The sequence below is a fragment of the Megalopta genalis genome, chromosome 4, assembly GCF_051020955.1.
Source record: "Megalopta genalis isolate 19385.01 chromosome 4, iyMegGena1_principal, whole genome shotgun sequence".
Lineage (NCBI taxonomy): Eukaryota > Metazoa > Arthropoda > Insecta > Hymenoptera > Halictidae > Megalopta > Megalopta genalis.
In genome coordinates, this window is record NC_135016.1 from 32,323,262 (window position 1) to 32,329,261 (window position 6,000).

Consider the following 6,000-nt stretch of genomic DNA (forward strand, 5'->3'; position numbering starts at 1 on the left):
GCGTTAAATTATGAGAATAGTACCAGTGAAAAATAAGTTCAACGCCTTAAACTCCAAATTTTAAACGTTTACGTACTAAGAAATTTACCACAAAGATGTACGCTGCGTTTCGCAATTATTACTGAACAATATTATTGTGAGCACTTTTGAAGGCTGTCGGCTGTCTATAAAAATTGCTCGGAAAGTTCTGCACGTTGCAATTCCATGCGGATTACCTATTGCGCGCAATCTTTAATAATTTAAAATGCGAGGGTATACAATTCGTATGGTCGAGTAGCATATTTGATTTTTCACTGATGCTGGCTTCGTATGCAGGATAATTCGATGCTCGGTCAATATTTGACCAAGGATGTGTTTCTTTCTCCATCAGAAATGTATTCGAGACTCGACAACAATAAAAACTAGTCTATTGAGTTTTCGAGGCAGGAAACGTACAAATCCGTTCGAATGACGCGGTCGATCCTTTCAATAACGTTACTCGAGTTTCTTTCACTAAAATCTCGCATTATTTCCCTGCTATTATTACAATGCTCCAATGAATTATTCACAAACTTATTTTCGCACGACGCGGCAAGGTTGCGGCGTTTTCTTTTTTTGGCAAACAATGACAAAAGAATATAGTTTTCTGCTTTAATCTTGTTAACAACGCTGCCCTAACTCTTAAAGAAATCTTAAACCATCATTGCGCCGCAGATTTCTATGCAAATTCACGTTTTAATACTGGCGGGACACGAAACCGACGCAAAATCGAATTTCATTTTCTTTAAACTAACGCAACGCGAATGAGATTACAGCGGTGCCTCGATTAATCGGGGTCCGATTACACGCGGGCTTGATTAAGCGCGGTTCTTGGTTATCCGAGTTTTAGTTATCCGCCGGAAAAGTCATTCGCGATATCATTCCTTTGTCTCCGTTTCTCCACCTATCGGAACACAGTTTATTCGCGATGCATTGACAACGCCCGAATTGGTCGTTATAAGCAAGAAACACATTTTTCTTCGAGCAAAATAGGCCCAAGTATCGTCGTTCAGTAGTTAAATACATACAATTCTGTCCCATTTCTAAAATGTTGTCACGTTTCAAATAATACAAAATTTGACAATATTTCACTTGAATTATCTGTCTGGAACGTCGTAAATTCGCGACAACTTTTTGTACATACAATGTAATGTAAAATAATCTCGACAGAGATTAAAATTGCTCGAAATTAAAAAAGAAAAAGAAAAAAGACGATGTCCATTAATGTTACTCACTGTAGCCAGTTCGAGAAAATACTCCGACTGCAAAAGGGTTAACTTCCTAAGTCCTCGATTCGTACAGAAACATTCGATCTGATCGTAAGTCCAATAATTAATTAGGAGGAAGAAATGCGCCTCGAGCTTTTTCTTAATAGTCAAATGATTCCCTGGTAATCCAGCGAGCAGAAGTTGTTCAGCGACGATCCCCGAAACATCTCGATAAATAATCTCGTCGCTGGATGCATTTCACGGCACGTCGGCGACCTCGACGACGCCAGCCGTTTCGAGGTCATCGATACAAGTCCCCTCGAGCCTCTAGTCTCGGGCTGCCGAGAATTATCATAGAGGAAAGTCGGGAGTTCCGTCGACGAGACACAGCACAACGCTCGACACCTCCGGACGGTTTTCCGATGGATCGGCACGAACCAGAACCTTTGAAAAACATTTCCCCCGATGCAACAACTCGATAGGCTCGATAGCGTTCCCGGAACGCGCAGACCGTGTGCGAACCGACGACCGGAGAGGTCAATAGGAACCAATTTCCTTTCACAGCGTTACAAGCGAGCGCGTTTTTATCACACTTCAACCCTCGCGAACGTTCCCCCGCCACCCTCGTTTCATAGAACGGCCAGTCCTGACACGAAACATTAACCCACAAGTACTGTCACGTTTGTTGTCCAGGCATTCCGCGTCCCACGAAACACCGTAACGTCTACTTCTTGCCATTCTTAACCCTTTTAACGCTAACCGTACCATCGCCGCTGGTCAAATAACCCGTTCGATAAGTTCTATTCCACGATGATAATGAAATTATAAGGACGATGGACCACTGGAAACCGTTAACTAAATTTATTCGTCCGAACATTAAAATGATTATTTAAATAGAAAATTATTTATAAGGACAATACCACCGGAAACCGTTAACTAAATTTATTCGTCTCATTCGAACATTGAAATGATTATTTAAATGAAAAATTATTTGTAACCTGGAAGTTTAAATAAAAGACGAATGTAAATTACTCATTTTTTATTTATATAGATCCAAATTAATTATTTGAATATAATCAAATTTATTTCCTGTTCACGGATACAATTGTTAGTTATCATTTAATTGCTTATTATTTATCATTTATTCAGCAGAATGCGTCGAGCATTCGTCGTAATAGGGAAATAATGATCTTCGGTCGCAAGTTTATATAAAAACAACAGGTAATATTATTTAAATGATTTTTTAATCGAATAAAAAATTGAATTGCTATTTGCAAATGAAATAGTAATTCAATTTGTAATTTTTCATTTTCTACATAAAATATAAAATTTGCCGAACTCTCCTATTAATAGAACTTTTACACTTTAAAGCATTAACATTGATACGCTTTTCGAAAATATTACTACATAATTGAGTGAATATCTTAATGTTATTAGTATTTAGGGATTAACTTATTCATTACCAAGCATATATGTTAACAAACTTTTAATGCACACTCATTACCAAGCATATTTTAACAAACTTTAATTTACATTTTAAAAAGCATATTTTACAATCGTAATTTTGAATTGCGTTATTAAATAAATAATTATTATGCAAAAATATAACTCGATGCAAATGTGCCGTGAACTGAGAGATTCCAAGTGGAAGAATAGTTAAATGAGAATATAGCTGTAGTTGAATATTAATGTAAACGTTTTCTTGCGTTTTCATTTGCGGATTTCGTAAATGCATGAAAATCTACGCTGTAGTTATTAGATTTGTTTTTGAACTGTTCTACCGCGTTGCTTGCATGTTACTTTTACTTGTTGTTACGACTGTGCGTACTTTTAATATTTGAATTTGCTTTTCCTTGCGGACTTCAGTTTCTCAACGTAGAAGATCAATCAACAACAAAAATATTCATATAAAAGTTTATCAAATCTTTGCTTCATTGATTGCAAGATCCCTTTGCTTGAAATATTCAAATAAATTTTAATATTTCTTTAAACTATTTACCCGATGTTTGGCAATCAAATATCACTCTAAATCGTAGAAGTTAGTTTAACTTAAATGGATCATGCATTTATGTCTCGATAAGTATAGAAAATACCAACGGTTAATCTGTTCGAACAACATTGAAATAGGTACCTAAAATGGAGACAGCGGTAAAAGATAATAAATTCAAATAATTCAGGCAACAATGACGTTTACAATCTCGATTACGTTCTCTCTGACAGCCAGGTCAAGGGACGTATTGACGAAAAGAGCACAACAATTTTATGATGAAAAAATTCCCATCCCCTGCTCGATTAAAGTAAATTGTCCCATCTCCCATCGTATGATATTCACTGGCGATGAGAGAGTCTTATTTTACATCAGAATGTTTTCATTCCATGCCAATTTTTCTTCAAACGCATTTCCATCCTATGCCTATCCCAGTATCTGTTTGCTAGAAGTAACTAACCAATTTCACAATATTTCACAGCTTAATCTCCGTCGCTAATTTCAAAGTTGGGTGAAAAGTAATCCGATCAATGATTAACGATTACAACTCGTTAGTTATTCTAACTAATTTATACTAAATGGGCGAAAACTAGTCCGTTTAATGATTCGCAATTATAATCTGTTCGTTATTATAACTAATTTATAATGACTCAACCGATGCATAATAACTTGACTAATTTAAAATAGCTTATAACAACTAACAAGTTATAATCGTGAACTATTAATCGAACTACTTTTTGCCCAACTCCGAGCAACTTCGATTACCAATCGATTCCAAGCCCGAATCACTTTCACAACATATTCGACGAAAATCCATCATTTCGTATTACAATATTACAATTTCGTCTACACCGAAAAATAAAACAAACATCACCGCTATAAATATCATCTCATCGAGCTAAAACTCGAACGATACACAAATTCGCCAAAATCGAAACAGCCACTCGATAGCTCTAAATCGAAGAGCAGTCAAAGTACCAATTCCAAAAAAATCAGAAAGATTCAATCGCCTGAAGCATCGCAAACCCAAACTCAGTCCCGATTCATCCCGAAACGACGTAAACGACCTGCACGTACCTGTTCACCAACCCGAGGTGTCCTCGAAGGTGCAGCTCCCGGCAGGTTCCCAGGCCCAGGATCGATCCTCGATCCCGTGAAGCCGTTACGAAGCACCTCTAAACACCCTCGAGCATCACCGGACAGTCCGTTCACACCGCACTGGCAACGACTGTTCCAAGGACACTCTGGATCGAGAAACCATAAAATAACTGGGCAGAGCGCGACCGATGGAAACGAAAGCAGGCGCGTCGACCCCCGATCTTCCTGGTCACTCTCGCAAAGAAGACGGAAGTTGTCGGCCGGTCCCGCCGGCTTCCGGTAGGCCAGTGAACGCTGTGGGAACGGGACCAGCTCGGGTCGGATCACTCGATCACTAGGATTCCTTGGAAGACGGGTATTCCGTCACCCGACAGACAGCCACCCTGCCGGGAAAAAAGCGTCGCCGAGGAACGTCGGTATTTCTTCCCTGTCCCGTTCGCCTTTCCCCGTTTGCCGGACACTATTTATGGTCCATTTAGCCGGTTAACGTCTCCCCAGGATTTCGCGACCGTTCACCATTCGCCTCTACCGGGTCATCGATAACAACTATCTCGATCCGATCACTGAATCGTCGACACGACGACGATCGTTCGATGATCGCGAATTCTGTCCGTGACAAAATTTCGATGATCGTTTCCCTTTGTTTATTGTTTTTTGTTTTTTTTTTTTTGAAGTGTTCGCCTTCGATATTACAATCGGTGCAGAATTATGCGCAAGGGTTGACTGAAATGTTCCCGGTACGAGGCGGGTAGCGTTTTAGGGTATATATATCTTTCTCTCTAGCTCGATCTCTGTGTTTGTGTTTCGTCCTGTTGCTTCGTCTCTTCTACGCTCTCTGCCTCGACGGCGGGTCCAGGTAGAGGGGAGAACGGGTATGCGCTCGCGGATCGGCTTCGCGGAGCGTCCCGACACCGACAACCCGCACGGGCGTTCGTCGTACGACTAGACCGGGTTCTTGCCGTTGACCCGGACCCGCCTTGCGGCGCTTGCGCCGCGCCGCCAAATTACTGCCCTATCCGGAAAACCGTCCAATGCATGACGCAACGCATCGTAACGCCCTGTCCCGTTGTTTTCCCGTGCGGACCCGCGTGCGTGAGCGCACGCATTTTTCGCGCCACGCCAGGCCAGATTACCCGCGCGACCCGCCGGTACCCGAAATCGGGGACCGGGACAGGAAACGGTCGCCGGAGGACTTGGTCCGCGCGCGCGGAAACGCGCTGGATATTGGAAAGAGATCGTGCTCTCGTCGAATGTAATTAATAGCGCGAGCGTGGACCTTCGGGGAATGATGGAAGCGGATCGGAACGATGCAGTGGTACGAGCGGGTACATTTTGTCATTTTTTTCGTTAACACATCGACGTTACGGGGATTCGAAATATATGTACGCTGTCGAGTATGAATCGGTGTTGGATCGATTCGAACTTTTTTATTCGACCGAATGATTGATGAAAAAGATCGATGGCATTAATCGTGGAAAAGTCGACGATTGAATTAATCGATTACGAATGATATCATCGATCGTCGGTTGAAAGGGGCAATTAATAATTGCTGACGTTTCAATGGAATTGGAAGGATATTTTCATGTAATTCCGTTAATGATTATCTTTAACGATTAACGATTAACAGTAATATCTCAATCGTTAATTTTGAATAATGATTAATACGATTTTATTGTGTTTAACACATTT

At 40.8% G+C, this 6,000-nt stretch overlaps 1 protein-coding gene across 2 annotated transcripts in view; it reads right to left on the reverse strand.

The window, feature by feature from the left end:
* The window catches only part of 5-HT7 (5-hydroxytryptamine receptor 7), a 289,833-nt gene extending 284,591 nt beyond the window's left edge, over window positions 1–5,242 (reverse strand). For both annotated transcript variants that reach the window (XM_076520992.1, XM_076520991.1), the window contains exon 1: window positions 4,291–5,242. The gene's annotated coding sequence lies outside the window, so the exon portion shown is untranslated. The remainder of the gene's footprint in view (window positions 1–4,290) is intronic.
* Between the last annotated feature and the right edge of the window lie 758 nt (window positions 5,243–6,000).